Here is a 14,743-nt window from a genome sequence, read left to right on the forward strand (position 1 = left end):
AAAAAAAAAAAAAAAAAAAAAAAAAAAAACACATACTGGGAACAATGTCTTAAGAATTTGTTCATTAGAAAAATAATAATAATAATAATAAATTATTTCCTCTTCAAGATACAATTTCTGATAAATTAGGAATTTTTAAATTTTGTGCAACTGGTTTTCAAAGACATGACAAAAATCGAATGTTTCCTTACTAGTATTAAGGTATTTGATAAGACCTATAAATATACATCATCCTGTAGCAATGCTTACAATAACATGAGTAGATCAGTCATGCTTAAAAAAATATGCAGAAGTTGGTGTGTTACCTTAACTGTAGTCTGTTGTTTATTAAAATGCTTTTTTTTTCTGTTTTTATAATTGACAATCTGAAGAAATCACAGAAAAAAAATGAGTATGTAGAACATTCTCAGCTTGATTAGCAAGTGCAGTTTTTAAAGTTTTACATAAACTTAGTCATCTTTAAATATGGACAATCCAAACCTTTCATTAAAAAAGTGCCTGAAGTAAGATGCATGGACATACTTTGGTGCAGGCTGTACATTTTTAAGGAATAAGCAAGAAGATGATGAAATGGCCTAATAGGCTCTCTCCCATTTGGAGACAGAAGGATAAAAAAGGCTTCTATGCCTTTTCTGCTGACTTCTTTAATTTGCTATTCAGATAGGACTAACAAATGCAGTAGTCTTTGTCCTAGTTATGGCTTTGCCAACACACAAAAGTTCTGTCTTTATGCAAGGCATTCTGGCCTTCAATTTAGTTTTCTTAGTAATAGATAATTTAGGTTAAAAGCAGCTTATGTGTGAATAATTATTGAAAGCCACTATGCAGCCAGTAGCTACTACTTTGAAGCAATCTGGTGGGAATTTCTGGTAAATGTGCCAGACATTAAACAATTCCTTATCCATTCAAAGTCTCTTTTTAAGTTTCATTCCTTATTAAAACCAGATGGTGCACAATCTTAATGCAGGTATACAAACAGGACCAAATACCTTGGTGCAAATCTGAGAAAAAAGCCCAGTAAATGACACATGAAGCTGTGGGAGACCTCAGCACAGAATTGCACTGCTGCAATAGCCCTCAGAGCTCTCAGTACACACAGCACCAAATCAAATACTTTAGCTCATATAACTCCCAGTCTCTGCCAACTCATTCTCCTCTACCAACATAATTACTGGTGTCTCAGATGGCCTTAGTACCAAGAAAGGCAGGCAGAATTGACAGTCTACCTTTGGAAGCCACACAGGGTCTCCTGCATCTTTGCCTCCTTCAAGGTACATAAAATAAGACAAAAAGAGCCCCAAGAATGGGTCATGACTCTGCTTGCCTAGCTCTGTAGACAAAACAGAGTCTGTGTGCCATGGGGTCAAGAAATAACATGACTCCTGGAGGTGCCTGTTGATACCCTCTAGGCAAAGCAGCTCCTCTCCGTTTTTGTGCTCCTATCACATAATATAGCTCTGCCTGTCCATAGGAAATTACCTCTATGGCACCTGGCCTTCAGATACTTTGACTTAGTAGACCATCCACTGCTCCATCTTATCAGCATCTTTTCCCAGTATAGAAAATTGGCTTTTGATCATCACCAAGGATGCCTGGCTATGAAGACGCTGTTAATGAGTTCTTACTGAGCAGTGACGTCTATTATTTATTCTTAAAACTGATGTGCGCTCTACAGCAGGAACCTACCACAGCAGTCTATTCCTATTCATGCCTGATTCCTGGAAACACAAAAGAACATTCCCTTTGTTCATCCTCTTTACTGTTTGGAGTGGCTTATTTTTTTGATTGGTTGGTTTTGTTTGGCTGGATTTCCTGTTGTTGTTTTTCCTTCTTTTTTTCTTTACCATTTGTTTGCTTTGGGTTTGGTTATCTTTGTTTTCATTTAAAAATTGCTATTGATTCCGTTACAGTATGAACACTAATGGATTTGGTTTTGCAGCACACTGCTTCTTGCAGACAAACTATGCACAGCAATTGTATAGTGGCATTTCCACATACACGAGTATATTGCTTTTGTTATATCTTTCTATCTGGCAGGTATTCCTACTTCTCTATGGACTGTGGATGGTAAGAGCTAAGGTTAACCACAAGAATAAAAAATGTCATTCTCTAGAGTGTTCCTGTGTTCTGGGTTGTCTAGGGCACAGGAATACATCTGAATGCCAGATATAAAGGATAACATCCAGGACGAGTCAATGACTCTTTGAAGGTGAATTTCTTCTCAACCAGTCTCTCTGTTCTTCAGGTCAGATGAAGAGAACTGCAAATATATGTGTACCCTACTTCCTGATAAGTAAAATGAAGAAAAAAGAAATCATTACATTCAGCTCTACCTGGAGAAGTTCAAGAAAAACTCAACCAGTTAACTACCAAAAAAAGAGTAAATACAGAATGAAGTTTTTTGTTTGTTTGTTTTTGTTTGTTTGTTTGTTTTCCAGAAACAAACATAGTGACCATTAAATCTCCAATAATCTCCCACCCCCATTCACACGCACTTCAAGTTAAGGGTATTTTTTTTTTCTATATGACATTTTAAGGACAGGCTGCCAAGACCATCTGTCCCCTCATTTGCAGTAACTCTTGTTTGCATGAGCTTTCCACATGCTGTTCGATTTTCTGGTAGAGAACAGTTCGTTTTCTTTCTGCAATGGGTTTCCTTTCTGAGAATATTCTGCTCTCCCACCACCTGGGGAGCTGCAACCTTCACGGAAACATGGGTAATCAGTATTTCTGAAAAATAACTCAAATGTACAACCAATACACTCTAACACTTAATAACTCACAAAGTCATATCTAGCATAATGCAAGTGGGCATCTTAAAATAAAAGCACCCAAAGTCAAAATACGGTTTTGGCCTATGATTTTCCATGACATTATTACTGCAGTTTTGTCAACTGCCTAATGAATTCCATCATCACATTTGCAAACAATACTTCCACTACACACGAACTGAAAACAAGGCCTTAATCCCTAAAAAGCTATGTAACAGATATGGCCACTCAAATAGTACCGATGATACCAGAACCACAAGAGGCTGAGACCTCGGACTTCCAAGTAGTGCCTTGAGTCATGCTGCTGCAAAATTCCTGTTTTAATAACATTGTTTTTAAAATCCTCTGCTACAACAAAATTAAGATCTTTTAATTGCACCAAAAGGAAAAACAAAAACACAAACAAACAAACAAAAAGATAACTAATGTTACCACTCCACTATCAGAAGAGCTGGCCTATAGCTTTTTACGTAAACCACAGGAACAAAAATTCACACATTATCATATTAGAAAGCCACTTCAACTCCCATAGAGGAAAATGAATCAGTCTCTTAGAAATAGCTACACCTGAAAAATCTCTTTTAGAATAACAACTGGAATGCACTTTTATAATCAGATTTTGTAATATCTCATTCTTGTCTTCAGTGTAATGGAATATGCTCCATCTTTTTAGTACATAAAATATCATCTACCACAGATGACTAGATTCTCACAATTCATTTCCTTTGATCAGATCTATTAATAATCTGTTCTGTATGTGGGAAAACCCACTGACAGAATTGCAGGAAATAATTCAGATTTATTATTTTCTGTCTCACTCCTTTTCTTCTTTCATGATTTGTCCTTTTAATTCTTTTTTTTTTCATTTTTATGTGGATATTCTGAAACAAAAGACAAAGAAGTGCTTTATTATACTAAAATTGTGCATGTCAAGTTTCAACCCAGAAGGAATTCCTATAGGCAACTTAACTGCATATTCAATCTTTGCATTTTCAGCATGCTTATAGTAGTTTTTTTGGAGGGGGAGACGGGTGTTTGAATATCAAGAATATTTATCAAAATAAAAGGGAATTTGTTTCAGAAAGTAAATTGCGCTACACAGACCTCACCATAGTAGAACCTCCAGATACTTCACATTCATGAGCTAACATTGAGTAATGCACTTGTGGATTAGAATGTAATTTTCTTCATTATTACATTCATTTCTACTTCACTAATTACAGAAGAAAGCAGAGTACTCTGCTTTACCCACTTAATGGCATTTTTTCTATAGCACATTAGAGATGTGTCTTTACAACATATGCATTTATGTGTTCTTTATGGAGTACTGAATGCACTTTGTCCATCTTCAGCTTGATAGTTTCTTGGCAGAACCTTCCACACTTCTCTTTCTCTGTCTCCTTCCCATCCAGTATTTCACACTTAATGATGTTGTTTCCTTGTTGCTAGTCACACAAGGACAAATAGTATTGGCTGTTACTTTAGGTTTGCTTGATACACTGAAATTTAGGTTTTTATCTGTCAGGCTAAGTTGAGAAGTCTGCCATTTGGGAAACAGCTACTTTCAAGTTTGCATTCTTCAACATTTTACACTGAACACCATAAAAACCTGAAATAAATTTTAGTTTCTAGGCTAAAAACTATTTTCCTTTGTCTTCTTAAAGGATAAAAATGACAGCTGCTTTCACATATCCTAGCCACTGAATATATGGAAAGGAAAAGGAGGCTTAAATCATATCAAATGAGATATGACCTCTGACCTCTAGAAGAAATCCTTTCTTATTCTACAAATAGTGAGGCACTGAAAGATGCCACCTACAGAAAATAAAGTTCTCACATTAGGAGGTAACAAACACCAATAACGGAAGATTTTGAGGGAGAGGTAATATTCTTTATTATACTAGAGTGACATAATTGTAAAAAATGGCCATCTCTTGAGGCACATTAGTCCTTCTTCAGATATAACAGCACAGCAAACATCAAACTAAGTGGAGGCTGAGACATCACTCTGTGTAAACTAATAGACTAGATAAACTTAGGAAGTAGATTGCATCAATGAAAGACTGAAAGTTTAGCAAAGATTGTATATGAGGGAAATTATACACAATCATGAAAAAATTATCTTGATTAAGCATTCAATTTTATTAATCCATATTACAAAATTTATTCTTAATATTTTTGCAGTTATTTTCTGTAAATCATCATAAGAAATCAGGACAGAAAGGTCAAAGATGGAGTGAATGTTTTTGAAATCCTATTTATGCAAATAGCTACTCATTTGTTCTTTATCAATTGCCCATGTGAAAGTATTCTGCTGCACAGAGGTTGTCCATTTTCACTCATACTTTCTACAGAAGTGGTGAATGAAATATATCACAAAAAACATTCTTGTGTATGGCTGAAACAGTTGACCTTAAAGCAGAAATTTTACTGCAATGGAAATGTGTTTGTCATTCTTACAAGGCTGTTACATTTACCGTTTGTTGGTCTGCAGAAAACTCATTTCTGGTGATGTGTTTGCTTGGGTTGAGTAGTTGGAAGTGGGAGAGGGCATCCAGGGTAATGTTTTTTTAAGTCTCATTTTCTTCTGCATAAATTGTAGTTGCTAATGGCTTCTAATAGAGATTTCAGCTTCAGGTCATGTGCAACATTTGCTTGGAAGTTTTGTGATACTCTAGTGACAGGAAGCTGGCTTATTGAAAAATGTGATTTAACTGTCTGGAGAAATGTGTTGGGTGTAAGTACTCTATGAGTTTCTAAGGCAGGTGGTAAGATCCGTTTTTCATGGACAGGTGTGGTAAACAACCAGACTGCCAGATACAATCAACAACGTTGGGGTGTTCAAGATGGTTTCCGATTTTGTGTGGAAAAGTGTTTGGGTCAATAGGATTTTGCATATAGTAGATTTTAAGTTCCAAATTTTATGATGTTCATGGTTCTGAGAAAGTTGCTGTGGGTGATACTCCTGAGACAGTTTTATGTCGGTCAGTATTAATGAGATACTACAAAAACAATGAAAGATCCCTATCCAGATGAGTAAGGTGGTAGAGACCATCTATCATGGATGCAGTAGTGTTTTAGTGAAGATCTTCCTAATATTATTCCCAAATGCCAATTAATTAAAGAACTTAACTCTTGATGACCTTAACTATGCCCAGAACCTTAAAAAAAAAAAAAAAAAGTTGTTTAAACTGGACTTAACAGCCAAGAGTTTGGACTAGATATTCTAACAAGGTCTCTCCCTGAATCATGCTTCATAGTTCAGTGTTTCACAGACATAGGAAAAATGTAAAGGGAATTTCTCCATCATTTTGTTAAATTGAAATTATTCAGTATTACCTATATCCATAAGCAACACCTGCAACAATATTCTAGCTACTTCACAGGAACTAAAACATCTTCTATCAAGTTCTGTTTCCTTATAACACCACCTTTTCAATGGATATTGGATGAAATTAAAAATGACGCTGAAAATCACAGAAGTTGAGAAATATTAATGTAATGCTCATATAATTGGAACTTTTAAAAAGATTTTAAAATACTGAATACTGTTCATTGTTTTCCAAACCCACAAAACTAACATGGAAAAAATAAATAATCTTAAGAATGCACAATATTTCACCCTGGACTCCAGGTAACAATAAAGCTTGTCTATGTCTCAAATAGCTTTACTTAGTCATCTTTCCCACTTCAGTTTCTGTTATTTGAATTTGTCTTATATTTACTATCTCCAAGTGAAAACTAGGCATCATTCATTGCACTAGAAGTGAAGAAAATCATTTACCATGAAGATCTGAGAACAGATTTCATGAGGTTTTCCATTATAAATCTAGCAGACAGCAATACAAAAGGTGACACCATGCTGATGAAGATCAGGGCTTCCTTGATAGATTCTCTTTAGAAATCAAAACTCAGGTGGGGAGGGAACACAAGAGAGCTCAAGAGCATTGAGTTTCATTACCATTTAATGACAAAGATGCACAGTTATGTTTTTGTCTAGTTTTAGGATACAAGCTCTCTGTTTGTACCGCATAGTATGTCTGCTTGGAAGGAAAGGAGCACAGGCACCTGCCTCTAACAAAAAGAACAGTGCTATGCCACACAAAGCAATCGAGTAGCATGGAGGAGCAATGCACTGTACAGCAGTGTGACAGGAAATCTGACAAGTTTAGGTATGAAACTTACAGCTTTTGTCACACAGTTAGTTTATATGCTGTAAGTAGACTGTGAGTCATGATGTTCAGGGTGCATACCTCTCCCTTTGAGGGCACAAATGAGCAGACATTTCCATGGATGCCATTTTGAAACCACATAATCTTCAGATAAATAAACATGAAAGAAACTGCTCTGCTGCATCAGGTGGACTAACAACTCATGCAGTCTAACAGGGCTAAACCTGTTGTTTGCAAATTAGCAAAATGCAGCTTCAGCCTATAACATAGGCATAAGTGGGTCCTTGATACTAAACTGTGAAGAGCTGTTGACTTGTGACCTTGTAGAGGGATCTAGGTACATCAGAGCACTGGGCCATCAGCAATGGCATGAGGTTCAACAAAGGGAAATGCTGGGTTTTGGCCCTGGGACAGAGCAATACTGGACCCAGGAACAGGCTAGGAGCCGGGTGGCTGGGGAGCAGCTCTGCAGAAAGGGACCTGGGGGTGCTGGCTGGCAGCAGGCTCAGCAAGAGCCAGCAGTGTGCCCTGGTAGACAGAAGGCAAAACACTTTTTGGGGTGCATTACACACAACACAGCCAGCTGCTCAAAAGAGGCAATTTTCCTGCTGCAATCAGTGTTGGTGAGGCCTCACCTCAAATACTGTGTGCAGTTCTGGGCTCCAGAACACAGAAGAGATGTTGAGGTCATTGAAAGCCTCCAGAGGAGGACAGCAGAGCAGGAGGCAGGGCTGGAAGGCATGTGCTGTGAGGAGAGGCTGAGGACACTTGGGCTGCCCAGCCTGGAGGAGAGGAGGCCCAGAGGCGACCTCGCTGCTCTCCGCAGCCTCCTGAGGAGGGGAAGCGCAGGGGGAGGCGCCGGCCTCCGCTCCTGGGACCCGATGGCAGGGCACGGGCATGGCCCAGAGCTGCGCCGGGGAGTTCAGGCTGGGCATCAGGAAATGTTTCTTTGCCGTGAGGGTGGTCACACACTGCAACAGGCTTCCTGGGGAGCTGGGTGCTGCCCCATGCCTGTCAGTGCTCAAGGGACATTGGGACAATGCCCTCAACAATATACTTTAACTTCTGGTTAGCCCTGATGATCTCAGGCAGCTGGACTCAATGGTCCCTGAAGGTCCCTTCCAACTGAACTATTCTAATAACAAATTCTGTATCAGACCAAAAAAAAAATAATTATGGGCAAACTAGTCACCATTTACAGAAAAGGTATGGACAGAGACTTGTGATGTGCCAAGAATTGGATGTCTCCCTCTGAGGGAGTAATCTAATCTCCTTTGATACTATTGAGAGAATTTCTCAAATACAATTCATTCCAGCCCATGATCAATATCTAATGTAGATCAACATGAATCCTGTCCCCAAACTACCTATTTGTTTTCACTGAATATAAAGAGAGCTTGGAGTGAACAAGCTCAGGGCAGAGTTTAATACTATAGATGGTCAAAGCTAGTTAAGATGAATCCCATAAGATATAAATTCTGGAAGATGATCTGAAACATTAACTGGCCATAGCTTATTTACAAAGGTACAAAGTCAAAGAAGAAATTCAAGCACAAAACATACCACCAGGACCAGATGACCTCCAAAGGTATCTTCCAACCTAAACCAATCTGTGATTCTGTGTACTTTATCCACCTTAATGAACTCAGATTACATTCCATTTATGGTGGTATTCAGGATGCTAAATAATCATAATTTACTAGAATATGTGTGGATACATCACAGTGGCACTTTCTTTGATAGTATCATATATCTGCTGATGTCAGTAAAGAAGATCTTTAAATATTTGCGAAGATGCCATATAACTTAAAAAAAAAAAAAAAAAAAAAAAAAAAAGCACTGTGAAGACTTCCTGAACACCATTTAAGCTAAACTTTAGAACCTGCAATCCAGAAAATCCTACTCTGAGAAAAGTTACATACTACTGTAGAGAGTCTGAAAGTCTTTATCACCTTCGATCTCTGGGAGTGCCAGTGAGGTCAACAGACACTTCTGTCCTAATTAAGGGTAATACTCATGGCTCTGCAAGTACACCCACTGTTTCAACTTTGCCTTTAGCAACATTACTACACTTTCTTTTCTTAACAGTAGAGAACAAAGCAGAGAAACGATCTCTAAAAGAAGCCGGGGCTTTTCAGCAAAAGTCATTAGTATGAAGGAGCTAATGCATGAACCCTTCAGGGAGCAGCTAACCGATACCTGCTGATTCATTCTGACAGATGCTATCAATTCATTGTACATTTTCAAGGAAAGTGATGCAGGAGTAGCTTCAGGCAAGCAGGAGTCGCGAAAAGTCCTATATTCAATGGAGCCAGGATGATCTGCTGTCTTAAGCCATCCATTCTTGAATATTCACGTCTCATAGTTCACTGTCCTACACATCCACCATGTTGGCAAGTATTAACTCTGCTCTTCATGTGACCCAGTGACTCCATCCCAGCAGTGCTCTAGAAAGTCAATCATCCTCTTTGATAATATGCCAAGTATTAAATAAACATAATGATATCACTTCTGTCTAAAAGCTAAAGCACAGGGAATATCTCTCCAGGGATAGAAAAGACTCTCTAAGGAAAGCCTTGGGGAGCTTCAAGCTTTAAGAACAAAGCTGGATATAGCTATTAGCTTTTAGAAGAAAACTGTAGCTTTCTTGTATATAAAAAATAGAAAGATTTTTTCCTAAGAGTAACACAGAAAGAGAAGGCAATTTCTGTCAGGGAACGTGGAATGATATAACCAGCAACAACTTAACTTCTGCATTCCATGCCTTGTGCATTAAATATATAAATGTTAGCGTAAAAATATAGATAGGTTTAGTAGTGTGCAATGAGTTTTAGTTACCATATCCCATTTGCTCCTTCTCTTTCCTTCACTGTAGAAGAGAAATGTCTGTACGCATAGTCAGGACTCATTTGGAAGTCCTGCTCAATGTCCTACTTCACAGACTATATATATTTATGTGTATGTGTATATGTATGTGCATATGTATAATAATAATAAAGCTCATCACACTTGGACACAGTGTTAGTGGACACATGCTATTGGTGTGCTCAAAGGATTACAGCATATGGAGGAAGAATACCTCAAATGATTCAGGTTGTTTTAAATAAAGCCTATTCCAAAACATCAGTTCATAAAGGACAGGAATAGACTTCAGCCCCTGCTGTGACAGCCAAGAGGTGTAGATAGAACTAGCACAGCAAATAGCTCTACAGCAGTATTATAGCTGTGGCAACACAGGGCACAGCACAGCTCACGGAGCAGCTATCTGGCACATATCCCACTCTAAACTGTAGTTAGCTACCAGTACCTGAGCCTCTATGTTCAAAACGAGCACAAGTGTGTTTATATACTGGTTTCAACTCACAGCTCTGCCTATAGTACACCTGTAGGATTAAAGTTTTGTAACACCAAAGGAATGGGGGAAACCTATGATATTTAAACACTGAGCAATGTTATGAAGACTATATGGTATTTTATAATCTTACACCAGCAAGGGAGATCCTCTCAGGTTCATATTAGGATGTGACATCATTTTTAAAGCTCTGATGATTTTTATGCCTGATTCAATAGATAATGATTCTGTGATACCCTTTTCCATGACTGAAATACCATTACATGGTTATTCTGTGAAATATTAGAACATACTTTAACCAATTTTTTAAATGCTTAAAAATACTGATATAGTGTAGTTTCTAGTCCAAATATATTATCCTGTAATTCATCTCTGGACCTGCATTCCAGAATGTTGAAGTATTTTCATTGCTAATCTGACAGTGAATATACTTCAACTAAGTGATTTACCTATACATATTACAAATTATTAGTTGTCAATTAGATGCACTGGTAATGCAGATAATTATATATTTCAAGTAACAGACCTGTACTTTGACAGGCATTTGCAGACTAATTTGCACTTCTGGCAGGCTTCTAGAAATAGAGTGTTCAAACTAGCAGTAACAAAGTAGTTTTGATGTAGTTCTTTTTCATATTCTTCTTTTACCCCACGACTTTTTTATTCATATATTTATGTTTAATGTTAAGGGAGAGTTTTTAGCCTTTCAGAAATAATGAGATTGGTCTTTGCAGAGATTTCTGTAAAGTTTCTGTTTGTCTTAAGAATAAAGCAAAATGATTTAAAGAATTCTCATCTTCATTAATTTGTTTTTGAGCATAACAATTCATCCTATTCCAAAGGCCTGGCCTGTAAAGAGCAGAACTGTTTGGTGGCCTTGTTGAAACTTAAATGTTTCGCAGACATATGGAGGAATCATCAGAAAATGGTTTTAAAGCCAGAGTGGACCAAGAGAGCAACCAGTGGAATGCAAGAAGCCTTCTTCCATTAAATAGCCTTGCTGCAAACCAAAATGCAAAATGATAACTCTGCTTCCAAACAGCATTTGGAAATTTTTGGTCATGTAATAATAACAACAGGCATTGAAACAAAATGAAAATGCAAAACCTTGAAAGCCACTAAGAATAAATCCTTGCCTTCTGAAAAATTCTATGGCAAAGATCAACGTTTTTGTATGAGGCCAGTGACAAAGGGCAGGATTTTAACCATGATTATGCATGTGCAAAATTGATTTATTTTTTTTTTGCTCTGTTTTCAAAAATTGCAGACAAAGTCTTTCAGAGGTCTGTGGTGATGTCCATGGACAGAAGAGTAGCAAGAATGCTGTTCTATGACATCCCAAATGGAAGGCTTTTAATGACTTCTGCCAGTGAAGAAAATCCTGGCACTCAAATGTCTCTTAAGACCTACAACAGAGACAAGGAAATAAATGGGAGTCTATAATGCAGGAGAATTTATAGATGTCTGTGGCATATAATTTTTGTTATTGTGTGAGCAAGGGGACAGGAATGACTGGGATTTAAAAAATATTTTTTAAAAAATTACTACAGAAACACTTCTGTCCTTACCAATTGCAGCCTTCATCCCATTAGCAAACTCTTCACCTAAAGCTTCTGTTTTTGAGATTTATGAATGAAGCTACCTATATAAATCTTAATATAATGATTTATAGTGTCTGTATTTAATGTGACATGACCTCTCTACTTCAGAGACTATTAAATCAGTCTTGGAATGAAGCATAAACCTTTCCAAAACTACAAAGCTTACTAGCAGAGCAGAGTTTCTTTCAACAATGAAAGGCATTATAACTGATTAATATTTTCTGCTCTTTATCAAGACCATACAGAGTTTGATAGTGAGATACAAAATAGAGGAAAACTCATAACATACACCCAAGTGGCATAAGATAGATTTTTTTATTATTTTTTTTCCCCCTCAGAGGACTTTTGTAGCTGCTAAGCATAGAACTTAAGGCTAGCTGTTTTGTGTTCCTTTCTAAAATGGATGCCGTTCATCTGCATGAAAATGCTTTTACATAGGTTAGTGGGACCCAAACTTAATTATACAATTCAAAGGGGGTTGGGACTAGATGACATTTAAGACCAAAACCATTCTATGAATTTAGGAATTTTTCACAAATCCATGTCAAGTGTACAGTAAGGACTCTTCCAGCATAGGTTAGCCCAGAGAAACACTAGGGTGTTCTTCATCCTTATTTTACTCTGCCCTGAGTCAATATTCCATGAAGGCAAGCCACACGATAATTCATATCACTACAAATCAAACTTTCTGTAAAAATACATACTAAGTCTAAGAATCCATGTTTGCTAAATGCTTGCATAGTTTTTGTGATGCCTTTCAGAGTGTTTATAAAGGATAAAAATGGAAAAAATATGTTAGAAACCAATATGATTTGTATAATCTACTTCTGTAGGAATTCAGCTGACCGTTCAAGAACAGAGTCACACAGAAAGGGTGATCAGAAGTACCAACTTAAGATGACTCTTGGGCTTCTGCTGCCATTATTAACATCATCACCTTTACTGCAATGGTATCTATGATCAAGTCACTTGCTGTGCAGTGCACAATATCAATACAGAACAATAAGAAGAGCCCCACGAAACTTCCAATTCTAACTTAAAAGTGTCCTTTGAGTGTCAGTTCCCGGAAGTCATTTTCTCTTTCTCCTTTCACAATGGAATTGTGGATCACTTCATTTACAGCATGCCATGCATATTTTAGATGAAGCTGCAGTTTCACAATGTAACAGATGAGTTATTCAACTGTACTCGAAAATCAGGAGGTGCCAGGGCACCCAGGTGAATATCCCCTACCCATTCCTTCATCAGTCACCAAGACACAGTACCCTGGACTCTGATGAGGAGAAAGAATTACATGTTTTCAGTCCAAACAAGAAAGAGCTTCACATGTGAAACAGTCAACACAGCAACTTCTCTATGTCAAAAGCTACTATGCATTTGATACTATGTTAGGTTCCCTCATATGATATTAAATGGGGATTTTGTGATCCCTTATCTAATATAACGAAACTTCCATTTAAGACCATCCCAAAACAAACTATGACTCCCCATTACATTTATTACCCTTCCCAACACAATTCAGTTCCCAATTACTCTTCATTTAGTTTCTAATTCCCTAATTAGAAAGCTCCCAGAGGGAAACCTGTGCAATATATGAATGGAGTTTACAAAATTATTCACTTTAAACATGCTTAATTAACAAATTTGTTCATCCAGCAAATAATCTGTCACTAATTAGCACAGAAGTACTTATATCACTACCCAAAACCAGGAAAGCTACACCACTATTTGCAAGTTCATCACTTCACATTATTTTTGCAGCATATCACCATCTCCTGTATTTTAAGTTAAGAATTCGTTTCTGTCCGTTGTTACCACAGCATGTACTACCCAAGTCTTTGATTTTGGGGGTTTTGTTGTTTTTGTTTGTTTGTTTTGCAAGGCAAATTAAATAACAGCTAGGTAACAAATGCTGTCCCAGGCGTCTTTCCTCTCACTGTACTGTTTGATGCATCATAAACATGGCATTTCCTAAATGCCCACTGCCAGAGTTCACAAATTTAATATTCCTTTAGCATCATGTGTTGCTCTATCATCTTCACTGTTTTTGTAGTATACCATTTATACTCAATATTCAATTATTTTCACTAGATAAAAATCTTTTCTGAGAACAGCAAGAAACAATGACTTTTAAAACAGAAAATCCCTCTGCTGATCATCAAAGGCCAGCTGTAAACAGCCATCTTTGAGAACTCTCAAAGAAAAGATTGCCTTTATAGTGGAAAGCATGAGCTGACCTAAATACAAGACAGACCAGCAAATTTCCCTCTAACTCATACGGCTAAAACAAGCATTAAAGCACACTTGCAAGGGAGTTCTAAAAATCATGCATAAGTGTTCCACAGAAGAGAAGCCCATCCATTTTCAGCCACAGTCCCTCCCTTTCATCCTCTGCTAGGATACACATCTTTGCATGCTGAGAATGCTGGTCAGCCTTTGGGTTACAAAAATTAAGAATCACTCAAACTGCATACCAGGCAGTTACAGAGTTGCGCCGATGCTCATTACAGAAGTCTTTTTTCCACTCCTATTAGTGGCTTGTACCCTAAAAACCATAGACAAACATCACGATACGTATTTTTAACATAAGTAACAAACAGAATGGTTAGGAAAAGAAAAATATGGTAATACTTAAGTTTTCTCCAACCAACAGCACAGGAGTTATTTGTTTCTAATCCAACCCTCTTGATTTCAAGAATGATTCAATCAAGTCATGAAAGAGCAGTGCTTTTGCAAAATCAAAGCCTGACACCTTTTACAATATTGAACAGCATCATAATATTCTCTCATGGGTAAAGCTGTGTTTGCCAAGAGATACTGGCAGCAGGACTTACTGGAAAATGGAAA

The 14,743-nt window shown here is 37.3% G+C and overlaps 1 long non-coding RNA gene across 3 annotated transcripts in view; it reads right to left on the reverse strand.

Annotated features, from left to right (window-relative positions):
* LOC118163155 overlaps positions 1–6,232 on the reverse strand; it is a 39,181-nt gene extending 32,949 nt beyond the window's left edge. For all 3 annotated transcript variants that reach the window (XR_004748937.1, XR_004748926.1, XR_004748901.1), the window contains exon 1: positions 6,111–6,232. This is a non-coding gene — a long non-coding RNA (uncharacterized LOC118163155). The remainder of the gene's footprint in view (positions 1–6,110) is intronic.
* Between the last annotated feature and the right edge of the window lie 8,511 nt (positions 6,233–14,743).

The sequence above is a fragment of the Oxyura jamaicensis genome, chromosome 1 (assembly GCF_011077185.1).
Source record: "Oxyura jamaicensis isolate SHBP4307 breed ruddy duck chromosome 1, BPBGC_Ojam_1.0, whole genome shotgun sequence".
Lineage (NCBI taxonomy): Eukaryota > Metazoa > Chordata > Aves > Anseriformes > Anatidae > Oxyura > Oxyura jamaicensis.